The 26290-nt window shown below is 47.6% G+C and overlaps 1 protein-coding gene across 3 annotated transcripts in view; it reads right to left on the bottom strand.

Annotated features, from left to right (window-relative positions):
• Positions 1-26290, bottom strand: part of STK32B (serine/threonine kinase 32B) — a 349362-nt gene that overhangs the window by 66124 nt on the left and 256948 nt on the right. The gene's annotated exons all lie outside the window — the stretch shown is intronic.

Below are 26290 nucleotides of genomic sequence, written 5' to 3'. Positions count from 1 at the left end.
CAAAAATGAAAAGAAATGTACAACACAGACTGGTGTGACCCTCAAAGCCTAAAATATTTATTATCTGGTCCTTCAGAAGTTTGCTGGTCCCTTTTGCACACAGTGGGCCATGTGTAGCAAAATCTCGGCTGGGGAGTTTCTGGAAAATTCTGCTCTATGTCATCATTATAGCAAAGGGCTCCCAACTCCAAGCTGTGCTTTTTAAAGGCAGGGGTTTTGCTTTCTTCACCTCTGCACCCCTAGCATGGTGTCTGTCACCAGCAGACACAGTCAAAGAAAAACCAGAACAGTAGTTAAAGCAGTAAAGACAGATTTTATTCAATTGCAATCACCAAAGGGGAAAAGACACCTCAGCATAGAACTGGGCTCAATTCTGAACACAACGGGGACAAGTGGGGATTTGTAGCCGAGGAGCAGGTGGGGATCGGTGGATGGAAAGTTACTAAGAGGAGACATCAGAGGTGAGGGGGGTTCAGGATTCCTGCTGATGGCAGGCCAGGGTGATCAAACCACCCGGGGGATGAGCAACCTGATGAGAAGATGATCAGGTCGGGAGGATGGGGGATTCTGGCTAAACCAACTTAGCAGGTTCTTGCTAAGACCGGACAATGCAGAGACAACACAGAAGTACAAAAGATGAGGTCGGGTTTCAGAACAACTCAGAAGAGCCTGAGTAGAGTTTGGGTGGGGGGGAAAGAATCTTTGTCAACACACAGGAAACACGGAAGAATGAATGTGAGAGAAACACAGCCTTGGAGAAACTCAGTGGACAGCTTCAGCTCTGATTTACCCATCATTAACTTGCATACACTTTCCAAAGCTTCGTATTAAAGCCATAGGTTTTAAAAATGCAAGCCCCACTCACTCATTTAGAGTAAATGTGAAATCTTTTGAGACTAATGACAGCTTTCTTCGAAATAAAAAGCAATTGCTCCTGAGTTTATCAAATAGCAATTCTGCCTGAAAACACACCATGGTTATTTGTAACAATATGAGGTAATGCCCACGGCTTTGGGGAAGAAAGATACACTCAAACCAGAGCTTTAAATTTTCATTTTCATTGTGACTTGTGAATACTGATGAGCATGAAGCCAATGGAACCCCAGCTGCCAAGTTCACAAACACACGTCCCTGGTGAACGGAGATTGGTCATTAGGGGTGTCCCCAGGGGGAGGACGAACTTGAGAGCTCACACAATTAAAACAAAAGACGGAAGACCTGGAGTCAAGTGTTTGTGGCTCAAATCAGCAAACACTTGGCCCCTGTCTGGGGCCTCTCCCAGGAGGGTTTCTCCAGAAAAGGTGAGAAAAGGGAAAATAAATACTTGTCAAGAATGAAAACACAGCAGCAAATATTCAAGAGCATCCTTTCTTTAAGGTGTCCCTAGAACTGGGATGACCTTGTTTGGGGTGTGCGGATCTCGGAGGAGGTGGCCGTGGACCAGGGGCATGAGCCCCAAAGGCCTGCAAGGTCCTTGGCCTGAGCTGCCGCCTCCGCTGATGCTGAAACTGTCCTGTTTCGGGGTTTTCTGCCCATCCCTCTCCTTTTCTTCCTTCTTCATCCCTCACTCCCTCCTCCGACTTCTTCCTTTTCCTTCCAGGGCATTCCCGGGATAGTCCTCAAATGCCTCCTCCTGGCAGGTCTGGGCAGAGAGCTGGGGACACAGTCCCTCCCCTCCGGAAGCTCAGAATCAGTGGGAGAGGGAGACATGCGGGTGGGGTGGCACAGAAGCCACGGTGCAGGGAGACTGCTCTGGAGCCTGGGGGAGATGGAACTGGGGCAGCTGGAGAGGGAACGGCTGGCCAAGGAATCACACGGACCAGTGGGGACCAGGGCGTCAGAGCCAAGAAAAGATGGGGCGGTGGTGGCAGACCTAAGGAGAGGTGACCTGGTGTAGTAGGGTGAAGAGTGTCCCCCCCAAGAATTCACATCTACTTAGGACCCCAGAAAGTGATATTATTTTGAAACAGGGCCTTTGCAGGTTCAAGGAATTAGTTAAAGATATCAAGATGAAATCATCCTGGGTTTGGGGGTTCCTAATGCCTGCCGTCTTAGAAAAGAGATGGAGGTTTGGACACAGACACAATGGAGAGAAGAGGCCATGTCAAGACAGGGGCAGAGACCACAAGCCAAGGAGAACCAGGACCCCCCAGAAGCTGGAAGAGGAAGGAAAGGATTCTCCCCCGGAGCCTCTGGAGAAGGCTGACCCCACCGGCACCTTAATTTCAGTCCTGGCCAGAACCGTGAGGTCACGAATTTGTGTTTTTTTTTAAGCCACCAATTCTGTGATAATTTGCTGCAGCAGCCCACAGGAGGCTACACATCTGGCAGAGCAGAAAGAGAGCTAATGAAGGAGGTGGGTACATGTCAAGTGGCAGCCAGCTTCCCCCACTGACCACGGTGTGACCTTGGATAGGCCCACCATCCATCAGAGCCCACATTCTGAAAGGCCTCCGTCCATGGTCTCTCGTATCATGAGGACCAAACAGGGGCACAGATACGAGTGGCTTGGTAAACTAGACCCCAAGGCTCCAAGGAAAGAGGGTGTCCTGCCCAGGCGAATCCTGCTTGGGAGCAGACTGTCTGACACCCTGGCGCCTCTCCTGCTATTGGGGTGACCTCCCTGTGCCTCGGCTTCCTTTGTGGTGTGGACTAAATGTCTGACACATGCCTCTGTGTCGGCTCTTAGCACGGAGGGGAGTCAATGGCCCTCAAGCATCTTGGGGCATCCCTTCCATGGTCACTGGGGCTGCAACAGTGAACAAGGCAGACCCAGCAAATGGAACTCGCTTCTAGGAGGCTGACAGGAGCGAATAAGTGACACGGCCCCAAGTTGAGACAAGTGCTCTGAAGAGAACAAATCAGGGTCTAGAAAAGAGACCTGCTTTTGATAGGTGGCCAGGGAAGGACTTTCAGAAGACGTGACATTAGCTTGACATGTGAATGACAAGAAACAGTCAGACGCAACCCGGGAGCAAGCTCTCATCTTGCAGATGAGTCCACGGAAAGCTGGGAGGGTGAATGGTTTAACCTGTGACATCTGTCCAGCCTAGGGAACAGGACAAAGGTGGTGGGGTCATTCCCATGATCACAGACTATCAGACTGAGTCCTGGGGGGTTGGAGCGGGAGCGGCCACATGGCAGGGACCTGCGGGCACCTCTAGGAGCTGAGCGACAGCAAGGAAACGGGGGGACTTCATTCCTGTAGCCACAAGGGACTGAATTCTGCCAACAACCAGGAGAGCTTGGGAAAGATCCAGAAAGATCCAGAAAGGAGTGCAGCCCAGTGGACACCGGGGTCGAAGCTTTGTGACACCCTGAGCAGAAGAGCCAGCTAAGCTGTGGCCAGACTCCTGACCTGTGGAAACTCTGAGGAAATACATAGATACGAGTTTGTTTTAAGCCGCTCATTTAGTGGAAATTTGTTCCGCAGGGACAGAAAATTGTTACGATAGCTATACGATCTTGGGCAACGTACTCTGGGGCCTCACTCTCCTCATCTGGAAAATGGGAATGACGGTCCCTATCTGACAGTTGCTGGGCGTGTACACGGAGGTGCTATCATGCAAGGCTTAGCAGGGCTCCCAGTGCGTAAGAAGTGCTGAAATAAATAACGATGAGGGGCCTATCTCTGCTCTTTAAAAGGAGCTAGGGAGGCCTCAGGGGCGGATTCTTGAGCTTTTAGCAAAGTGCATTAGATCTCTTTCATAGGAGACTCACCAGGCAGACTCCTGCAAAGCCTCACGGAGGAAACGGGAGTCTGATTCATTCGGGATTTAATAAGAATAACATTTTATAGGCAAAGCATCTTATCAGAGCCTCTAGGTTAGCGGGTTCCAGGACCATTTCCTCCGGTTCCACTTTTCACATTGATCGTATCTCAGCCCAAGCACGTCATCCTGCTGAAAATGGGCCTGTGTGTTCAGAAAGGGCATTAGAAGCATTGCGAGGACAGGCAAGTCTGCGACAATGTTTTCTGAGGAAAGGCCCCATAATTTCAGAGCTGGGCAAAATGACACTTTGGTAGAAAGTGTGCATGCGAGGCTATAAAACCTGGTCCTGCTTTTGAATTATCCCCCAGCCCCCAAATAAAACAAAGCATGTCAGTTGGGCTATTAAAAAAAAAAAAAAATAGCACAGAAATGGCTCTGATCCAGACTGCAAAAAAGGGCCGTGGGGACATTTCTGCACGTGTGCCTTTGCTGGGGGTCTCTGAGTGTTTTACGTCCATGATCTTATGCAGCAATAAAGACAAATAAAAACCTGGCGGAAAAAGATTCACATCTGTGAAATGAAATTCTGTGGATATTTTACCCCTAGAGAAAGAACATGCTGTTGACATCACAGAAGTAGCAGGAGGAGGCGGACACACAGCGGTCATATTCCAGCCCTGAATTTGCTGGCCCTGTGGTCCTGGCACAATGCCTAGGGCGAGCCTCAGTTTCCTCAGCTGTAAACTGGAAAATAACACATACTCCACGTAGTTACGGTGAGGATTTGTTTGTTTTAGTCGTTTTTATTTTGTCTGTTGTTAAAGCGCCTAAACCTACATCCTAACTCTTACAGGAGCTTATCTTTATCGTGTTCTGAAATGCAAATGCGATAGTTTCAGTCGTGCGATACAGAAACTTCTGTAGTTCCTCACTGCCGTCCAAGGAGTTACATGTAAGGCATTACAGGCAGGACTGGGGACAGGAGGAGGGAGGGCCAGCTCTGAGGCTGGAGAAGACTGGTCTTGCCGGAGTGGTGGGTTAGAGGTTGGTGGGTAGTGGGAGATGGGTTTAGACAGGTGGGTTGAGACCACTTACGAGGGGTTTTATTTGATCACGGAGCCAACTTCAGGTTGTTAGACTTAGGAGGCAATCCCTGGGATTTTCCTCCAGGCTGGCTGGGGTACTAGATGATTCCGTTTGAGGTAGGTGGGGTTTTATGAGAGCAGCCAGCCAAGGGCCAGGCCTGTAGGATGCACGCCTGTTGTTAGTAACAGAAGGAGCAAAGACATCTCAGTCTTGGGGATGAGCTACCAGAACGGGCACCGGGGAGGGAGGCTGGACGCAGTGACTGAGCCAGGGTTGAACGGGTGGGATTCACCTTGGCTGTGGACCTCTGTGGCCAGCTGTCACCCATCCGGCAGCAAGCTGACGGGGGACAGGAGGCTGATGAACTTGGCTCTCACATTTTGGAATCTCTCACCATATGGGTGCGGACTGTCCTCCCAGAAACTGGGTACCGATTCTGAAACCGCATATCGTTGCTACTGGTTAGATTTCACTTCTTTCTCCTGTCTCTCTCCTGCCTCCTGTGGAGGGCAGGGACCATGTACGGCCCCCAGCCCTCAACATGATGCCTCCACATCAGCAGAAGTCCTGATGCTACTCACAGCTGCACTTCCTGCAGAGCCTACTGTGACTTGGGCACCACGTGGGCAGGTCACGTGGGTTTCACAAGGACTGTGGCTTCTCTGGATCAGGTGCTGTGGCATCACCTTCTGCGTCACCCCGCTCAATTCTGACACAACTCTAGAGGCAGGGATCACTCACCACTCCTATTTTATTGATGAAGAAAGAAGTATTTACAGAGGGTCAAAGGTCACATGTCAGCAGACAAGACCCATTCTCAACTTGCCTCTAGATCAACGTTCTCTACCTGGGGGAAATACTCAAGAAGAAAATGAATCTAGTGATTCCAGGAGCATGCCTATAATACATATGTTATTTGATCAACAAAATTATGTTACTTGGATTTCAGGATATGTTTCTTTATTACAACACCCACATACAAGGTTGTATTTCTTTTTTAATATGACCCAAATGGCTTTACAAAACATACATCTGTCCCTTCTTACATAAATTCCCTCAATTGCCCTCTGGTACCCACAGCGCTGGTGGCCGGTGTCTGGGATTCCATATTCTAACATAATCTCAAAAATAAAAAGTGAATGCTCAGATGTGGCTGTCAAGTTTGAAAGCCATCAACTGAGGGCATCAAAGAAAACTAGCAGCCACTACCACTGTACTTGTACAAAAAGAGGGAAGGAGAAGCCCGGAAGAGTCATGAGGACACAATTTCAGCATAAGGCACGGCTGTCACAGGCCTCAGGCCCATTCCTGGAGAAGTGTTTATTATTTTTTAAAATTTATTTTATTGAAGTATAGTTGATTTACAATGTTGTGTTCATTTCTGCTGTACATACAGACAGGGATGACCATGTGAGGACACAGGGAGAAGGTGGTGGTCTACAAGAAGAGAGGCCTCAGAAGAAACCCTGCTGACACACTGACTTTGAACTTCCTGCCCCCAGAATTATAAGCAAATAAACTTCTGTTGTTTAAGCTACCTAGTCTGTGGTACTTTGTATGCAGCCCCAGCAAACTAACACAGGTAGGTAATATTATTATCCTTATTTTACTGAACAACAAGACTGCAGCTGAGAGGAGTTAAACATTTTCTCCAGGTCACAGAGTTCATGGTAGAGCCTGGATGGACCAGTTAGAGACACAGGTCTTGATTTAAAGGCATGGAAACAATTTTTAAAATGTATACACAGCCTGGTGAGTCAGTTCTTTCTTACATCTGGCTTAAAACCTCTTGTTGCAACTCAAATCATTTTCCTCTCACTTTATCCTTTGGGAAAGAAAGTGCATCTGGTCAAGCCATGCTTGGGGTTTGTTAGTTTTTCTTTAATCCTGCAAAGAATAAACATCAGCATGGTTGACATTGATTCATTACATTCAAACGCTATGCCACTCCACGGGGTCTGGGTGTAAACTTGTTTACTAAGGCAATTGCATTCGGCTAATTGCTAAGTACACCTCATGGAGAATTCAAGAGTTTCAGGATTTACAAACAGGTTCAGGGATGCACTGGGCTCAATTAATTCCTTCATGGATGGGTGAGCCCAACAGCACGCTGCCCTAGACATAGTGAGGGTGTCGCCTTCCCAGGCAGGTCAGGAAGGGTCCGTGAAGCCCACGCAGACCCACCCAGCCCAGTTTTCTTTCTTTCTAGTTGCTCTAGGAACACTAAATTACAAAGGTCTGTCCATGAGTCAGTCTGTGAACTCCTCAAGTTAAGCGCCACTGCACAGCATATGGAAAACCATAAAAGTGTGTAAGAAGGATAGGGTGCTTGCCCACGCCCTGCAGTGACCGCAGGACAGCCTGTGATGATGGATAAAGCTTTGAAGCCCTTCACACATGAACCCTATGACTGCCTGGGTCTCAGTTTTCCTCATCTGTAAAATGGGGATGAAATGAAATAATGACCGTAAAGGACCTAGCTCAGTTCCTAGCATAGAGTAGGTGCTCAAAAAATGGTGACCATTTCCCCCACTTGGACCCACCCCTACTTAGCAGGGAGTTTAGAGGGAACAGGATGGGGCAGAAAAGGAGATGGAAGAGCCGACCCTGAAAATGATTATGACCATCCTTCACATGTACACAGTGGTACAGTTCACAAAATCCCTTCGCATACTGTAATTCATTTAACCCACATGAATGCCCTGTGGAACCAGCATTATCTTCTTTTCATGGACAAGGAAACTGAAGCCTAGAGAGGTGAAGTGACTTCCCATGGTCAGAGTTAAAAGTGGCAGCAGAGGGATTTGAACCCAGCTCTCCTGATGCCCAATGCTCTTTCCATTTCCTGGGTGGGGCAGACACCCAGTCCTTGTGTCTGTGCACATGCTGTTCCCTGGTCTGGAGCTCTCCAATCGCCTCCTGGTCAACCCCCTGCATCTGGTTGCCCTTGCTCAGCCGCCACTGCCTCTGAGAAGCCCTTCTTGAAGTCCTGGATGGTCCCGGTCACTGTCCTGCATTTCCTTGTTCCCTGAACTTCACTGGCTGTGGTCACAGCCAGTGAGTATGTGTGTGTGATTATCTGAATGATATTTTTCTTTCCCAATAGGCTCTGAGTTCCATCGAAGCAGGGCCCACCTCTAGATCAGCAACCTGGCATGGTGCTGAGCACAGACTGGGCTTTTGACAACTATTGATTAAGTTCCTACATCTATAAACTTGCCCCAAGGCACAGGGTAAATGTTGGCCAGAACCCTAACGTTTGAGTCCAAAGGTCCCGAGGGAGAATCAGGCCAATTAGTGTCAGGTCCTGGCAGGGGGTGGTCCAGGCAGGGCATCCCCCCAACTCTCCCGGCTTCCCCAGAGACCACGGCTTAGCTCTCGTTTTATTTCACTCAATTCTGGCAGCTTTCAAACTGCCACAGTCATTTGGTCCTGCATTTCCCTCTTGGATTCAGTAATCGTGGTGGGTTCCACGTGGCGGAGCCTAAGAAGTGCCGTGACTCTGCAGGAGCTCCGTGGTCCCTCCCACAGCTCCCAGTTCTTTGCTTTTCCATTAAGATGCTCAGACATACGCCTCATGTTCTTAATCCTACTTTCTGAGGAGAACACTGGAAAGAGTTAGGCTCCATGTCAAGGTCTTATTCTATTCATGTGATTCCTACTGGAATCTAAGAGCACTGGCCAGGGGGACACCTGACCCCCCTCAGGAATAACCCTGTCATTTTCCAGACCAACAGAATGATGTTCAGGAGAGGTGAGTCATTTCCTTGGGTCAATCGGTAAGTTAGCCTCAGGGCTGGGGTTTGAATTTTGCTTTCCTGACTATTGTAACCTTCTTAACTGCCTGGATCTTACTGAGTCAGTGAGAAAGGTATTGTATAGCTAAAAAAGGAGCTAGGAAATAATTTTGTTTCTCCCTCCCTTTTTACAGACGAGGCAAATGAGTCTCAGAGAGGTTCAATTACTTACTCTAAATTACAAATACGTCCTTACAAAGCTGCACTCAGGTCTGGCTTGATCTTTCTCCATGGCCAGTGCTCTTTCTATTGCGAAGAATTTGTTTTCCCGCTTCTACTACCTTCCTCCTACCCCCTCCCTCCAGACCACTGTTTACCTCCACCTCAGCCTTCCTCACCACCTGACATTTTACTTACTGACTTGTTTTCGTGGTTTCCCTCTCCAGACTAGGCTATAAACCCCATGACAGCAGGGATGATTCCCCCCATTGCTGTACCACCAGGACCTGGAACACTATCTGCCATAAAGAATACACTCAGTAAACAGTTGTTTGGATACTTGAGTGGGTGAAGGCCCAGCATTCAGGACTGCCTGCCCCCGTGATTCCTCTTCATCTGTTTCTCAGGGTTGGTCCACAGTCTTCCAGCTCCAGAAACCAGGGTTCTTCTGAGTAATACAGCAACTCAGGCCCCACCCTAGACCAACCACAGCCTCAGATTCTGTGAGCCAGGCCTGGGAACCTGCATTTGGACAAGCTCCGTGGAATTCTGATGCCTCTTGGGGTTTGATAGCCCTGCTCTGCTTAAGGGGCGAGACAGATATCTGAGTTGGTTCACAATGGGAGGCTGAATTCAGGAGAGGAATTGCCCAGAATTCTTAGTCTCCAATCCCTGGCGTGTAGGCGTCTTTCACTAAAACATGGGGCCCCGGTAACGGGCTCTGATTCCTTTGGGAATAAGTTAGGAGGATTGTGTTATAGCTGCTGAGTCCCGTGGGCCCCCTTAGGGGCAGGCCCGCTCAGTTTGATTGGCGTGATGGGGGGATGTGGAGAGGGGAGAATCACCTTTTGACTCAGCGCGGATCTCTGTGCAGAAGTGAGCAGAGCAGGCTCTATTTTAGTGGGTTCTAAAGCAACCAGACATGGCAGGTACTGATCAGCTGGCAAAGGAAAGAAGAGAACAGCCCCTGACACCCACCCACCCAAGGCTGATGGCAGGGCCCAGATTGGGATTTCCCAATCTCTGATTTTACTAGGAATGAGGGAGGCCTGGTTAGAAAGTAGAGTCTATGTGAAGCATTACAGTGAATTAATATTTTAAGAGTTGCTATTTTTAGGGCCCAATCTCTCTGATATTTCATCCAAGAGAGCACGCTGCCAAAATGTGTAAGAGTCACCGAGTCCCAGCCTGTCAACGCTGGAAGGGACCTTAAGTGTATCTGAAACAAGCTAGCCGTGGGTCTTGTAACCTTGCTGAGACTCAGTTTCCTTATCTGTAAAGTGGGATAATCATCACGTCCACCTCCAAGGGTTGTTGTGAGGATTCAATGAAATGATGTATACAAAAGAATTAGCCTAGGCTTGTTGTGAAGTCTCAGCTAATACGTCAAAAAATTTTAATTGCTGAATTATAAATAAATCTTGGTTTGGAGAAGGGAAATGCCACGGAAAGCAGCAGAACTGAGACCAGGATGGAAAGCTGGGGTCTTTTTGCTGCAAGTTGTTGAGAATTAACATCTTGGGGCAGCCTCAGGAAGAAGACCACGGAGAGGGACTGAGGGGCCCTCTGTCACATCTCCCTCTGTTCCTTCCACCCGAGGGAAAGGAAGACACAGCTGAGAGGGAAGCTTAATAAGATTTGAACAGGGGGCCTGCGTGTTCATTTTGTACTGGACCCCTCTAATTATGTAGCTAGTCCTGCTTTTATCTCTAATCATGTAATTCTTAGCTTATTCTGCAGACTCAGAGAAGTCAGGCAGCCTGCTCATGGTACAAAGGTCATTGTGTCACCATCATCATCACCACCGTCGTCATCGTCCCCAGCAGCATTGTCATCACCATTGTTGTCACCATCGCCATCATCATCACCATCATCATCCCCACTAGCCTACCCTGCCCCCCAGCTCTCTGTCCCGTCACCCAGGATACATCTGCACAACAATAACACAATGTGAATGACTACATGTGTCATCTGTTTTCTTTTCACTCCTTGTCTCTCCCTATTGGAATGTAATCTCCAAGAGAGTAAGAACCTGCCTGAGTTTTGTCCACTCTGTTTCAAGTAGAGAGCAGTGCCTGGCACATAGTAAGCTCCGAATACACTGTGGAAGGAATTGATGATTTCCCAGGTTTCCATTGCCAGAAACTGCTGTTACTTTACATCCTTTATCTTAATTAATCTTTCCAACTACCCCTCTGGAAGGACAATTATTCCCATTTGATGGATGAGGAAGCTAAAACAGAGAGTTTAAGTCCCTGTATATACACAGAGAGAGGGAGAGGGGCTGGGACAGGATTCCTGTAAAGTCATCCTCATCTTAAACATGAGGCTTTTCTCTGTATAACATCTATTCATAAAATTAGACAGAGCATTAGTACAGTTCCTGTATGTCTCCCAAGCAACACCCTTCTATTTCATAATGTAATTTCAGTACAGAAGTTTGGCCTTTTGTGTTTCTCTGGGTAGCACTGGAGAAGTTTGGGAGTGCGGCTGGGAGGGAAGCGAGGACCCTGGATTAAAAATAAGGGGTTGCTCTGATGCAGCCCACTGTGTTCCATTTTCTTTTTTATCTGTTGAGCGAAGAGATAATGAAACAGCTCTCAGCCAGCTGCAGGATAGGTCTGGTTAGGGGCAGCTTCACCAGAATAATAAACATATTAAATTGTCCCCAGGAAAGAAGCAGTGGGCTTGGCAGCTGCCCTGTGCACTGGATGTGGCCCTGAGATTCCGGCAGCCTCACGTGTGCACGCTTTCATCACGTCCTGTCTCAGACAATGGCGGCTCCAGCTGTAGTCCTGGCAATACTGATGCCAGCAGCCCCTGGGTCATGAACCTCACTGTTCTTAGTAACGGAGTCACCTCCGCAAAGATCCTAATCCATCACGTGCACAAGGAGGAGAATACCTGTGCCCTGCCTCCTTGGAGGAAACGACCTCAGGTAGCTGGCTTTAGGCGGGGCTGGGATCTAGGGGATGTACTTGCTTGAGGCCTCAAGGATGCACCAGAGGGACCGTTAGCCCTCAGTATAGTCTGCTTGGGCTGCCGTAACAACATACCACAGATGGGGCAGGGAGGATGGAGGGCTTAAAAAACAGAAATTTATTTTCTCATATTCCTGGGGGCTAAAAGTCCAAGATCAAGGTGTGGGCAGGGGTGATTTCCTCTGAGGCCTCTCTCCTCGGCTTATAGATGGCCGTCTTCTTGCTGTGGACTCACATGGCTGTCTCTCTGTTCATGTCTATGTCCTAATCCGCCCCCTCTTATAAGAACACCAATCATATTTGATTAGGGCCCACCCATATGATCAATCTTAGTCACCTCTTTAAAGACCCTATCTCCTAATACTGCCACATTCTGAGGTACTAGGGGTTAGGGTTTCAACATATGAATTTTGGGGGACACAATTCAGCTCATAACACCCTCTTATGGGATGATATGAAAAGGAGAGAACCCTCTTGACCTCTGGGTGCAAGGGGGGATGATCTGCCTCCTCTGGAGATGATTATGGGGGACTAGAGGTCCAGGAAGAACCAGGCTCCCTGAGGTCAGAAAGGGTGTCTGCTGTCGGCATGAGGATGAGATGTCCGAGAGTGGACCGAGCAATGGAGTTAAAGGACGTTGTAGAGAGTGAGGACCAAGTGATGGAGACAAGGGGACCCTGGAGAAAGGTCTGAGAAGAAAGGGAATGTGGTGGGGAGCACCCAGGGGTAGCACAGAGGCTAGTGCCACAGGTCTTGGGGACCTGGGTTTGAATCCAGCGGTGCCAACAATCTCATAAGGAATAGAGGAATATCCATTTACAGAAGCTCAGGTAACCGGTTACTCTCAACCTCACCATTATCACTGACCAGCAAAGGTGGGGAGGAGGGGGCCTAGTTCAGGGCTGAATCCTGAGGTTTCTCCCCACCAGTGTTCCCTTGTCCCTAACCTCAGTGTTGACCCCTGAAAGCTCTCTGAGTGCTCACTATCTGCCTGGCTCAGAGCTGCCCAGAGGCTTTACCTCTCTACATAGAGCTTGGCAGACTGGACACACCAAGGAGAGCCAGCGCAGGCGGGGGAGGGGGAGGAGGGTACACAGCACAGGGCAGGACGAGGCGGGAAGTTGGGAACAGCGGCACCTTGTTATGAGGAACAGGGCCATGGAATCTGGGCTTTTTGAGGAGACCTGAGGAGAAGCCGCGGGAGAATTTCTAACACGGTGGCAACTTGCTTACTTAGCAGTTGAAAAAGACCCTGCGGGACAGCTGGGAAGATAAAGAGGCAGAGAAAGAAGGCAAGGCGTTGAGACCACCAGTAGGGTTGCCAGTAAGCTGGGAGAGAAGTGAGTGGGCCTGGAGAGGAAGGGACAGATGCGGAGAGGGGAAGAGGGAGAGGGGAGGGGGAGGGGTGGCTGCAGATTCTGACCAATAATTTTAAAAGGGACTAAACATGCTGTGGGAGACTCTGCTTCTTCCAGCCTCATTTTCATCAACCTGAAGCTCACAAACGGTCGCATTTGTGACAGTTCCCTGGGATCTGCGCGCGCTTGTGGAGGAGAAAAGAAGTAAATCTCTGTGCCGGCCTTTCTAAGACAGGTAGGGTCACTGGCTCCTAGGTCTTGCCAGTGCTGTGCTTGGGTCCCTCTCTGCTCTCGGACAGATGGCAGGCGGGGGACCGATGAGAGGGAGAGAGAGAGAGAGAGAGAACATGGCTTTGTGCACCGATCTTGAGAGAAGGGAGGGAGGCGGTTTGGGAGCCAAGGGGAGCTGGGATGTCAGATGTCCCTCCTTGGACCCAGCTGGCTTCACTGGCTTACTTTGTGACCTGACCTAACTCAGTCATTTGACCTCGCTACACCTCACTTTCCTCATTTACAAAGTGGAGGCAACAATTCTTGCCTCCAAGGAGCATATGAAGCCTAATGTGATAACAAATGAAAACAGGACACCCAGTGCTGCAGGAAGACAAAGGAAGCATTGAGGCTGAGAGGAGTGAGGGTGAAGGGTCCTGGGGAGACTTGGTTGGGGGGTGTCAGGACACACTCCAGCCAAGCTGAGGGCCTTCGGTCTAGTCTAATTGCAGTGTGAGGATACTGCAGGGGTGTAACAGAGAACAAACCTGACTCCAAGTTGGATCTATCCCTTTAGCTCTAACCCCTGTGCTCTGTTGCCTGTGCTTAGTCATGCTGGCTCTGCCCCTTTATAATACAATGTTGCCTATAGCCTGAAATATACATGATAGCCCATTCTCCAGGCTCTGACCTTTAAAGGTTTAACACTTTTCCATTCATATAGAGATACAAAGTTGCAGAACAGAGAATACCATTCTCTTGGAGGCTTAGAGGAACCTTGTGACCAGACTTATGTGGACAGCTGCAAGAACAGAGGATTCCAGCCCCAAGAAGTTGCAACAAACAGCCATACGCCCTCCCCTTTTAGTATAAAAGAAGCCTGAATTCTAACTTGGGGAAGATGATTCTTTAGAACGCTAGTCCACCATCTTCTTGGTCTGCTGGCTTTCCGAATAAAGTCACTATTCTTCTCCCCAACCACTCATCTTTTGATTTATTGGCCTGTCGCCCAGCGAGCACTATGAGTTTGGACTTGGTTACAGGGGTTTCCACTGGGGGAGTGACATGGTCTGATTTATGTTTGTAGAAGATGGTTTGACATTTTCCAGTAAACATGGGGAATTGACAAGATGCGTTTGGACCACTAGAACGCAAGCTCCAGGTGGGCAAGGACGGCTGTGTTTCTGCTCATTGCTTTGGAAGAGTGCCTGGCACAGGGTAAGGGATCAGCAAGTATTTATTCAGTGACTGAATGAGTCCCCCGGCAAGACAAGGAATAAAACCAGTATGAACCCACTGGGACAAAGAGATCAGGACAATTTATACCAAAGGATGAACTGTCATCACATGTTTAAAAAGCAAAGCAGACGGAGGAGCCGATCGAATGGGCTGGAGGACGCTCTGATGTCAGGGCTCCCACAGGGAAGCCCAGCAAGCCGGTCACTCACAGAACCTTGGAGAATCTCCAGCCGTAGGAGGACCGGGAGCCATTGAAGATGGGCTGTGCTGGGGGCTGGATAGCTGACACTCTGCCCCTAGGGTGTTGAACCCACAAATCCACTCCCAGCCCCATGATGCTGGGTCACTCACAGGGAAGGGTGGACGTGAGCACAGGGCTGAAATGGGGAGGGTCATAAACAAAAGTCTGATTCATAAATGGTGTCCTGTCCTGCAGCCACAACCTCCGCAGCCAGGCCAGGGTCAACACCATTCATGAGACTGAGGAGGCCCCAGAGCTACTGCCTGGGCATCCCATGGAGGAAGCTCTCCACCAGCTCTCGCTGTATGAAGCTCCACTGTGGGGTCTTCCATGCCCAAGACCCACCAACCAGCTTTTAACCGCCTCCTTCTTCAATATCAGTGAACAGTTAGTTATCCATGACCAGTGGCCATTTGAGGAAAATCTTCAAAATGAAAAGCAGAGATAAAATAAAAATATCAAAGGACCTCAGAGGAAACAGAAATAAATTCAGGGAAGAGGAAACTTCAAAATAACTATTATTAATATCCTCAGAGAGGTAGGAGGAGATACTGTGCCTATAAAACACAACAGGGCACAATGAAAAAAGGAACCGTCAGAGGAGGAGAAAGAGCTCTGGGAAATCGAATATCTGACAACTAAAAAAAAAAAAAAAAAAAAAGAATCAATAGAAAGGTTTGGAGGATGAAGTCAGGGAAATTTCTCAGAAACTAGAATGAAAAGTCTCACAGATGGAGAATAAGAAAAAAAATTTAAAACATAGGGGATCATTCTAGCAAGTCCAACATCCAAATAATTTAGGAGAACAGGAAGGTCCAATGTGAGCGGACAGAGTGTGGGCAATGAGGCTGGGCCAGCAGGTGGAGGAGGTGGCAGGGTATGAAAAGCAGGTTGGGCGGGGAGCCTGGAGTTTCAGGAAGTGGGGTTGCGAGGACCGTAGTGGGTGGGCGGTGGTTTTAGTACACAGGCAGCCTCATTCTGTTGCACTGGAGCACAGAATGAGAAATTCTCATTCAGTCCTTCTAATTAGGTCAAAGAGGTGCTTTGGTTTGATTCTTTTATCTCTTCAACATCGGACACTTGCTAATATCCCTTTTAACAAAGAGAGAGCAGATAGCAGGATGAGCACCTTTGACAATGGGATCTAGCTAGCCCTTAATAACATCATTTTGATTTCACTATGTTTGTTTTCATGGTCACCTTATGTTTACGACAAACAACACCGTTTCCTCTTTCAAGAACTAACGTAAAGTGTCCTTCTGAAACAAATTTATCTTAGCAAAAGCGAATTGAGTTTGAATGCTATTTAAATGATAGTGTAGGTAGTATGCAGATATGGCAAAAATCGTAAAGGTAGAGTATGAGTTTCCTAGGGCTGCTGTAACAAATCATCACAAACTGAATGATTTAAAACAACAAAAATTTATTCTCTCACAGTTCTGGAAGCCAGAAGTCCAAAATCAAGGTGTCAGCAGGGCCAAACTCCCTCTTGAGGCTCTAGGGAAGGGTCCTTTCTTGTCTCTTCCAGTTTCTAAGTGGCTCCAGTGTTCCCTGGCTTGTGCATCACTCCAGTTCCTGCCTCTGTCTTCGTGGCTTTCTCTCCTCTGGGTCTCTGTGTGTCCTTTTCTGTGTCATAGGACACGGTCTTTGGATTTAGGGAATTTAATGGTTAATTTTATGTGTTATCTTGACTGAGCCGTGGGGTTCCCAGATATTTGGTTAAACATTATTTCTAAGTGTTTCTGTGAGGGTGTTTCTGGATGAGAGTAACACTTATTGTTTTTTTTCAGTTTCTGGTTTTTTTTGGCTGCACCACATGGCATGCAGAACTTCCCTCCCGCTGACGGATCGAACCCGTGCCCCCTGCAGTGGAAGCATGAAATCTTAACCACTGGACCACCAGGGAAGTCGAGAATAACATTTAAATTGGTGGACTGAGTAAAGCAGATTGCCCTCTGCAGAGTGGGTGAGCCTGATCTAATCAGTCGAAGGCCTGACTAGGACAAAGAGTAACCTCCCCTAAACAAGGGGGAATTCTGCCAGCAAGATGATCTTCAGACTTGGATTGCAAGGTCAGCTCTTCCCTGGGTCTCCAGCCTGACAGCACACCCAGCAAATTTTGCACTTGCCAACCTCCATAATTGCATGAGCCAATTCCTTAAAATAAAGCTCTCTGTTTGAGAGAGAGAGAGAGAGAGAGAGTCAGAGAAGCGGGGGAAGGGTATATATAGATGTAGATATAGATGTGTAGATATATCTTACTGATTCTGTTTCTCTGAAGAGCCTTGACTAATAGTGGGGGAAATGGATAGATCTGGGATGTTCTTTCAACTTTGGCGGTTTGGGATGTTGGTGAATTGGAAAACTCTTGGATATCTGGCTTGAGCACTTGCCACTGTCCACCACCTTCCTGAAGCTCCTTCCCATGAGTGTTGGTGTGTGCTGGCTGAGTTCTCTCGCCTCTGTTCTTCTCATTCCTTTGCTGCTTCTCTTTCTGCTGCTCTCAAAGTGGGGGAATTTGGGTAAAGTCTTGCCCTGGCCTTCTGAGTTTCTTTGTAAATGTTTTCTCTACCATTCCATGAATCTTCTTTTCTCTTATGGTCTTGAACTTTCAACCTCCAAAGTTTAACTCTTATTAACTTATTAAATCATTAAATTAATGTATGGCGTCTCTGAGCAGACATCTGCTAAATAGCACATATCTTTCACACCTGGAGTGTGAGAACTTTGAGGACTAAAATAAGAGTAAAGCTAGAGACCAACATGCTGTCTTTATTACTGGTAGAGGTTAAGTTGGAGGATGAGGCCTAGCAGGAGGGCCCAAAGGGCCTGGGAATCAGAATATTTGCCCACTCAGTCTTGGGTAACTCAACCAAGGAAGGTCCCTCCACATGGAGAAGATCTGCTCAGTTAAATGTGTAGCACAGAGAACAGAACACGTGCTCTGTGGACAAAGCTGAGCAGGCCACGGCCAGTAAGTCTTTCCAAGTTCCTAATCAGATGAGTCACTCTACATTAGCATTGAGGGGCTCAGAGAGGCCAAGAGTTACAATGAGTGCCCTTCAGAGGCAGAACATCAGGAGTGAGGAAGGACCATGTCCACCAATGCCTCTGATGCCAGTCATCTGTCCAGACTGACATGGTTGTCCCTGCCTGCCCGGCTGCTGTCTCCAACAATCTCAGCTGTCATTGGTTAAAATTCCAGATCAATCCATAGACCAGCCACCCTAGTGGGAATTGTGAATGGATGGTGTGATGGTAATTCTACTGCATCAAGTTGACTGAGCCACAGGGTGCCCAGATGTTTGGTCAAACGTTATTCTGGGTGTATCTGTGAGGAATTTTTGGATGCGATTAACATTTGAATCAGTAGACTGAGTAAAGCAGATTGCCCTCCCCAATTTGGGTGGGCCTCATCCATCAGTTGAAGGCCTGAGTAGAACAAAAAGTCTGACCCTTCCCCTTGGAGGAGAGAATTGTTTCCCGCTTGCCTTTGACCTTGAAGTGAAATATCAGCTCTTCCTGGGTCTCGAGCCACCTGGCCCTTGGGCTGGAAATACCATCGGCTCTCCTGGGTCTCCACCTTGAGGACTCACCTGTGGATCTTGGCACGTGTTCACCTCTGTAGTGAAGTGGGCTGGTTCCATAGGCAGATGGTCCCTGGCTTACGATGGTTCAACTTCATGATTTTTCGACTTTACAACGGTGCAAAAGCTATTTGCATTCAGTAGAAACCATACTTCGAATTTTGAATTCTCATCTTTTCCCAGCCCCATAATAGGCAGTGTCATGATGCCGGGCAGCAGCAGTGCCTGCAGGTCCGTCAGTCACATGATCACGAGGGTGAACAACTGATACACTTACAACCATTCCGCACCCAGACAACCATTCTGTTTTTCACTTCAGTACAGTATTCAATACATTACTTGAGATAGTCAACACTTAACTATAAAGTAAGCTTTGTGTTGGATGATTTTGCCCAATGGCAGGTTAATGTAAGTGTTCTGAGCATGTTTAAGGCAGGCTAGGCTAAGCTATAATGTTTGGTAGGTTAGGCGTATTAAATGCATTTTTGACTTACAATATTTTTAACTTACAATGGGTTTATCAGGAAGTAACCCCACTGTAAGTCGAGGAAAATATGTATATCTATCCTATTGGTTCTATTTCTCTGGAGAACCCTAAAAAATACGGATGGGCAGGCTATACCCATGAGGACTCATCTTGTTTCTGTTTTCTGAGTGACTCCTACTCATGCTTTAAGTCACAGCTGCAAAGTTGTCTCCCTCTAGAAAGCTCTTCCTGGCTCCATAGGCTGACCCCGCCGCTGCTGCAATCACATCTTTCAATTGGTGTGAACAAAATGCTTGACTCCTAAACAGCATCCAGTTAATCCTTGTCTACCTCAAGCAAGCAAAATGAGGATTCACCACTAGGTCCATGGGTCTTGTGTCTTGAAGGGCCTCCACCGTGCTGAACCCAATCTTAAACTTTATTGGGCTTATGGCAGAAAACTCAGCTTCCATGCTCTGTAGCATGAAATGCCTTGCAAAAATCAATCTGAATTCAGGAAAAAAAGTACAGATGTGTGTTGGAGAGGAAGAGCTGGGAATATTAGTTTGGTAGAATCCCCTTTCTCCTGCTGAGGCCTTGAGCTCAAAGTGTGTAGATGCAGTTATTATTGTAATGATAGGGATTAAGCTGAAATCTTAATCTTAAATAGTCCACTGACCCAGAAAAAGATGAAAGCTGTCATCTTCTCCTTTTTAAACACTCTGAATTTTTGGGTCAGCTATAGGACAATTGCCTCGGTAGGATGCCAATACAGAATAGCAATGACGATGTCTAGAATGCAGAACGAGAGCTAAGGGGTGCTGGATACCATGAGTCCTGGCCCAGTGGAAGCTTCAAGGCTCCAGCAGAAAGAATGGATGGCATCATGGTGTTTTCAGTAAATTAACAAGTCCATGCACAACCCGGCTAGACAGAGGAGGCAGGGACCAGGGAGTACCAGGGCTGTCGCACCCTCTGCTTCCACATTTTCTGTTCTCTTGCTGGTTACCCTGGTCCCCAATCCTTTGTCTGTATTTCCTCAAGTGTAAACCCTTCTAACTACTGGTGCTCATCTCTCTGTCATGGGGTTAGTCAACTATTGGCTAATTTTCTTGTGCTCTCATTCTGGACCATCTGCTTTATCTGTATTATTTGCCTGTCTGCAGGGATGAATAGGGTCAACTCAAGTGCAGCCCACATCCTGGCCTGTTGCCAGGGGTGGAGAGAAGTGGCTTGTGCCTCCAGCAGGACATCTCTGTGACCATCTGTGTGTGTCCTGCCCCGGGGGGGCTCTCATTCCCACTGTGCCACCTCCTGCGACACTGCCCTTCCCTGGTCTCCCTGCCCCAAGTTCCATAGGCTGGAATCTTGGACAGTCACACAAGAGAATATATTTAAAAATATTTATATCCACTTTATTCCAAAAAGGTTTATAAAGTGGCTTACCCAACACATACATTACCACTGGGTTATAAAATAATAACTGATAATGTGCACATACATTACCACTGGCTTATAAAATAAATAATAACTGGTAATGTGAGGGAAACAGAATTCAAGCCCTATGAAAACTGCACCATTGGTCTATACAGTACTCTTGTATGAATTGGAAAAAGACGCCCCCCTCTAGACAGAGGTCAACCTATGTCTCAGGCACAAATCTTGTTTTGGTAAACAAAGTTTTATTGGAATGCAGTCACCCCCATTCATTGAAGCATTGTCTATTATTGCTTTCACAATAATGTGATGGCGGAGCTGAGCAATGAGACAAAGACCTTATGACCCACAAGCCTAAAATATTCACTCACTGGCCCTGTAGGTGAAACATATGCACAGTGAGCTGAGCACAGCCAGGGCTGGATTCCAGCTCCCCTCTCTCCTCTGCTGCCCTACCTTGTGTTGTCTTCATAATAACCTTGCAGGGGACTTAAGACAAGAGACAGGCTCAAGAATGACAAAAGCTTGGCTAAACCCCAGACAGGTTCCTCTGAGCCCCCTTTCTGATCAGACCTCACCTTGGGGTCTTGTCTTTGGCCTGCCAAGTTTGATTTTAGGAAGAACACTGCTGCTACATCAGTTTAGTGAGACTTCCCCTACTCTTGATGTCTCCTTCTAGTAAGTTTTCATCTGCTGATCCCCCATTCTGCTCCTTGGCTAGAAATCCCCACTTGTCTTTGCTGTATTTGGACCTGAGCCTGATCTCTCCTCTCTACGGCAACAGCCTTGACCCCTTTGCAATAGTCCTGAATAAAGTCTTCCTTACCATTTTAGCGAGTGTCAGGATAATCTTTTCTTTAACAGAGGTGAATATCTTGCCTGAAGTGCCATGGTCAGTCAGTGATGGCACTAGGGCTCCAATCCAGGCTCTGTGGCAGCCAGTAGAGCAACTTTGTTCTGTGGCAACTGCCTCTCCAGCTAGGCATCCAAGCTCAGACGCTGCTTGCACACACTGAACTCTGGATTTGAGTTTGGGGACCCTTTTGCTTGAATAAAACATTTCTCACCCCAGAAGTATAAACAAACCTCTGATTCATAGTCTTGATCACCATCTTTACCCACTGATGCCATTAGTCACTCTTCAGGATTAAACTCTCTCAAAAGGGCCGTCAAAGAGTTCATTCATTCACTGGTTTATTCATTCAAAAACATGGCGCTCCTGCAACGTGGCAGGCACTGAGTCAGCCAATGAGAATCCCACAGCGAACACGAAGACATCCACAAGAGCCTTACCACTGGTGAACTGCTTAAATCAACTCTGTTCAATGTGCTTGCTCATAGCTTCATAGACCATCTTGGCCCACATCTGGGAAATGCACCTAACAGGATCACGATTGAGATCTTCATGTTGCCTGAGAATTGACCACCAGGTCCAAGAAGTGGATGCAAAGAGTTGACACAGTTGGTCCCTCCTTCAGCTGCCACTGCACCCCAAACCCTCATATAAGAAGACTGGTGAGGGTAGAGAGTGAGAATCATCAGGCATGACTTGCCAGCTTGGAGAAGGAAGCGCATGAACACGGAAGAGTTGCACCCACCCAAGAGAGGGGTAAGAGACCCACAGCAGCGATCAGAGCTGCCTGCAAGACCTGATGAACGGCATTTGATCCACTGTCTGCTCAGGCAGTGAGCCTGCCGCTTGCCCTTGTGCTGACCTGAACAGTGGAAGAAAGAATGAGAGTGAGAGATAGAGACTGATTAGCTGGATTTAGGTTTGGCCCCTAGATAACTGTGGCTTGACAAAAGAAAGAAGTTTATTTCTCCCCCACGTGGAAATCTAGAGGCTGGCACAGCAGCTGGGCACCACCAAGTCTGGGGAAACAGGTTGTTTCCAGCTCCCCACTCTAACGTCACTGGGGTGTGGATTCTCACCCCCTAGGATGGAGCTCCAGGCACCATGTCTCCATCCAAACAGCCAGGTGGAAAATGGGTGGAGGAAGAGGCAAAGAATAAGTATCAGCCTGCTCATCAGAAGGTTCCTGGAAGTTGCCTTTGGTATTTCTGCTCACATCTCATAGGCTAGCACCCAGTCCCACAATCACAGCTAATGCAAGGGAGGCAGGCAACATGGTGTCTATTCTGGACAGCATGCCCAGATACAATTTAATACTACGGGCCAGAATTTAATCCTATGGGAAGAACACCTACTGGGGACACTATACCATTTTGCCACAGCAGGAAAGAGGAAGAGAATAGCAGGAGGGCAGCCCTCTCCCTCCCAGCATCTGACACAGCAAGGATGCGTGAGTCTCCTGCGCAGAGTCCCCAGGCAAAGGGACACCAGCAGCGTCCCCTTTGGGGGTGTCCTTCAGAGGATAGGAATTGAAGGGGGGTGGAAAAAGGAAGGTCTGCTCTGAAACTTCCATGTCAGGGGGTCCCTGCCAGGCCCACTTAAGAATGCACTCATGCCCATGAGAGACGAGGCCATGTGCCACCAGGACCGCCTGGGTTCACCTCCTATTTGACCTTGGGCAGGTCGCTGTGCCTCTCTGCCTGTTTCCTCATTTATAAATTGAGAATAATAATAGACCTAATTCAGGACATGGTTGTGAGCATTAAGTGAGTTATTGAATGCAAACCCCTTAGAACCAGACCCAGCAAGTGGTACGTTTGCTGTGGTTTTATTCAGACATCTCCATGTAGAGAGCGTCCATGGCTGGTCAGCCAACAGCAAAAGGACTAACATGGCTGGTTATTCAAGTCCCTTTTTAATCTTCCTCTTCTTTGACCTGACACACCAGAGAAGTGAGAGACCCAGAAGAGGGGGGACTTGGGGGTGCGTATCTCCACACTCACATGCCAAGGGGAGAAACGGGAAAGAAAGGAGAAGGCAGATAAGCACCTCCCCACCTCAGCGTCCGCAGCCACACGTAGACACTGACTGGGAGGGGAAGGCTCTGGATCTTACATGAGATTAGAGTTTCCAAGTGGACTAGATTGGACTTTTGGTTACCGAAGTTTCCTGGGATGTGATGGAATCTACCCAAAATGGGATCTGCTACCCAACAGAGAAAGAACATTCACCACTGTACAACTGAACCAGAATTAGAGAAAAATAAAGACGATTTGATTTAAATAGCCCAACAAGCAGAAATAACCTAATAAACTGGTTATGTTCACATTTCCTTCCTACAAGTTGACTTGTACTTGGCCAAGTGCAACAGCCCCATGGGTGGTTCAAGGGTGTTGCTATAGACAAGCCTGAGGAAGTTTCAGTGTTGGTGCAGGGGAGCTGCCAGCCTCCTGGCCCCGTGCTCTGTCCCTGTATGCATCCTCTCTCCAGCATCCTGTTCAGTGGTCCTCCAGCCTCCATTGAAATGGGCTCAGGGAAAGGCAACTACTCACTGCCTGGTGAGGCTGTTGGCCACAGGCTGGACAGCTCCAAATCCTTTACGTGATGGAGAATCCAACCAGCCTCCCCATCACATCTGCCCCTTTGTGCCAATTCTGCCCTCTGGGGCCACACAACTTAAGCATCTTTCCTCTTCCATTTGACAAATCAAAAGGCATAAAGAGCTACCCCAGAGCATTTCTGCATCATGGTGGGGTGAATGGCCTTTCACTGGGCATTGACAAAGGAATCGTCAATCTCTTATAAAAAAAAAAACCATGTGTCATTTTTCTCTTTTAGCTTAGTTCTAGGGAGAAATGTGAGTTCTTTCCATGTGATCAGGGTGTTTTATTTTTTTTTCTTCTGAAGTTAAAAGCTAAACGTAGACTGGAGGAAAAGGGCAGGGACACTGAGATCTGCAGTTGTGGGTTTAAATGCCTTCCACCAATTCCTGTCCTCACAATCTTCCACATGCTATTTAACCTTTCTGGGCCTCAATGTTCATAGCCGCAAAATGGGAGGCGGGTGGTTCACAATGCCCAACAGACATGATGGTTGTGAGGATTAAATGAGATAGTGCATGTAATGCTCCTAATGGAACCCTATACCGCATTAGGCACGCAGTAAATGGCAGCGATCCTCAGGGCCACAATTGATATTATTCACTCCAATTTGCCTTCCAAACTTAGCAGTCTAGGAATTTGACACCAGCTTCAACCAAGACAAGTTCAGGATTTGGACCCAAGTCTTTCTGTGTGAAATGTCTGGTGTTTCTGCTCAATGCAAAACATTACAAAGAGGCCACCAAGAATCCAGGTACATCTGATGCCACTTGAGTCATCACCTGGGACAGGTGACTGGGCCATTCTCGCCTCTTGCCCTGCTTAGTAGGACTGATGTGCAAGTTTCCTTTTCTCACACATGCTTTGGTACCTCCCTGGCACTGAGCATCTTCTTATGAGGGACATACACTCACCTCATTTTAAAGATGAAGGAAATGAGGAATCAAAGAGATTGATCAGCCTGTTCCTGGGACTCAGAGAGCAAGTGGCAGGCTCCAAACTCAGTTTTTTAAAATAAATATTTCACTCTGTTTTAATGTACCTTCCTCGTCAAGCCCTTCGGGAAGGTGAGAGATGGGGAGATGCGACAAGTTGAGCAAGTGACTGTGACAAGACACATCCAGGGCTTGGCACTCTGGTACATTATCTCTTGAGTCCTCACAGAATCCCTGCGATTATCATCACCATCCCCATTTTGGAGGATGAGAAGTGGATCAAGGCTCCGGGGACTGAAGCAACTTTCCACAGAGAGCATGGCTAGGGATTCGGTCTCGGAACCTGGAATCTCTGCTTGTTGCCTTTCATGCTCTCCTTCCATTTCTGTCACCCCGGGTTCTTTTGGAAGTAGGTTTGGGGTATGCACACCTCTTACAGAGATAAATACTAGGGAGGAGGATCTGTCCAGCACCTGCACAACTGTGAGTTTTCCATACATTTTTCATGTACATCTGTAAACATGGAAGAGCACAGCAGAGTGGAGTCACAAGTTCTCAATCAGGTCCTGGAACACTGCCCTTTAAGATCCCAAGCCCTCAGCAGTCTGATTCTTGGCAGCACACCTTTGCAGGATACACACACACACACACACAAACACACACATACTCACTCAACTCTTGATAACATCCTCTTCCCAGTGACTCACTAATCAGTCTCTTTTGAAGAATGAGTAATATCAACATTGAAGGCAAGCTCCCAAGTTAACTTTTCAACATTCCACAGGAAAATGTGTGTTGCCACATCAGGAATATCGCCTGCTGCCAAACTCAATAGAAGTTCTCTGCATTTTCATGCAACTGGTGAGGGTGAAGGTTTTCAAATGCGGAAGTCTCTTCTCCAGCCCAGAATCTAATTTCACTGCTATAAAACCAAATGTGACTTGATATGCAGCTTTTGAAGTATGCAGATAAACAAGATGAATGGTAAAAACATGTAAGGAACTTTAAAATGGGAATGAAATGGTATATTTAGGTTTAATGTAGAGAAAACTGAGAGGTTTCTTACTGATCACCTTATTCACTGCTTCTAGATATATCTAGAACCTACTGTGTGCCAGGCACTGTATTAAACCCCAAAGGGAGCAAGATGCATAAAAAGATTCAAGGAGGGGGGATAGCTACATATTTTAGAAGAACTTGGGAAGCCTTCTCAAAGGAGGAAGTATTTTTTTCAGGAAGAGTTGATAGAAGAGGGCATCATTCAGCCTGTGAACACATAGAGACCTAAAAGGATATTGTGGGTGTGGACTGGAGTAGCAAGTTGTTTTTCGGCTTAACATAGTTTCCTGCCTCTTCTGGTTCCTTTCGGTAACCCCTCTCCCCTCATGGTGGTCCCAGAGGGGCTGTCCATGGGGCTTGGGGGGGGTACATGGTTCAAGTATCTAAATTATAATATTCCATCGTTCTGCCTACAGGGATTCAGGCAGGGATAGTCACGTGACTCAAGCAGAACAAATCAGAGGTTTTTCTGGGATAGTCATGTGACTCAGAAGAATCAATCAGGCTTCTCTGGTGAAAGAGAAGACCAGCTTCCTCTGTGATGGTCCAGCTGGGGACATGGCAGCAGT

Source organism: Balaenoptera acutorostrata, chromosome 5 (genome assembly GCF_949987535.1).
Source record: "Balaenoptera acutorostrata chromosome 5, mBalAcu1.1, whole genome shotgun sequence".
Classification (NCBI taxonomy): domain Eukaryota; kingdom Metazoa; phylum Chordata; class Mammalia; order Artiodactyla; family Balaenopteridae; genus Balaenoptera; species Balaenoptera acutorostrata.
The sequence above is the reverse complement of the archived record's forward strand: the minus strand, read 5'-3'. Positions and strand labels throughout refer to the sequence as shown.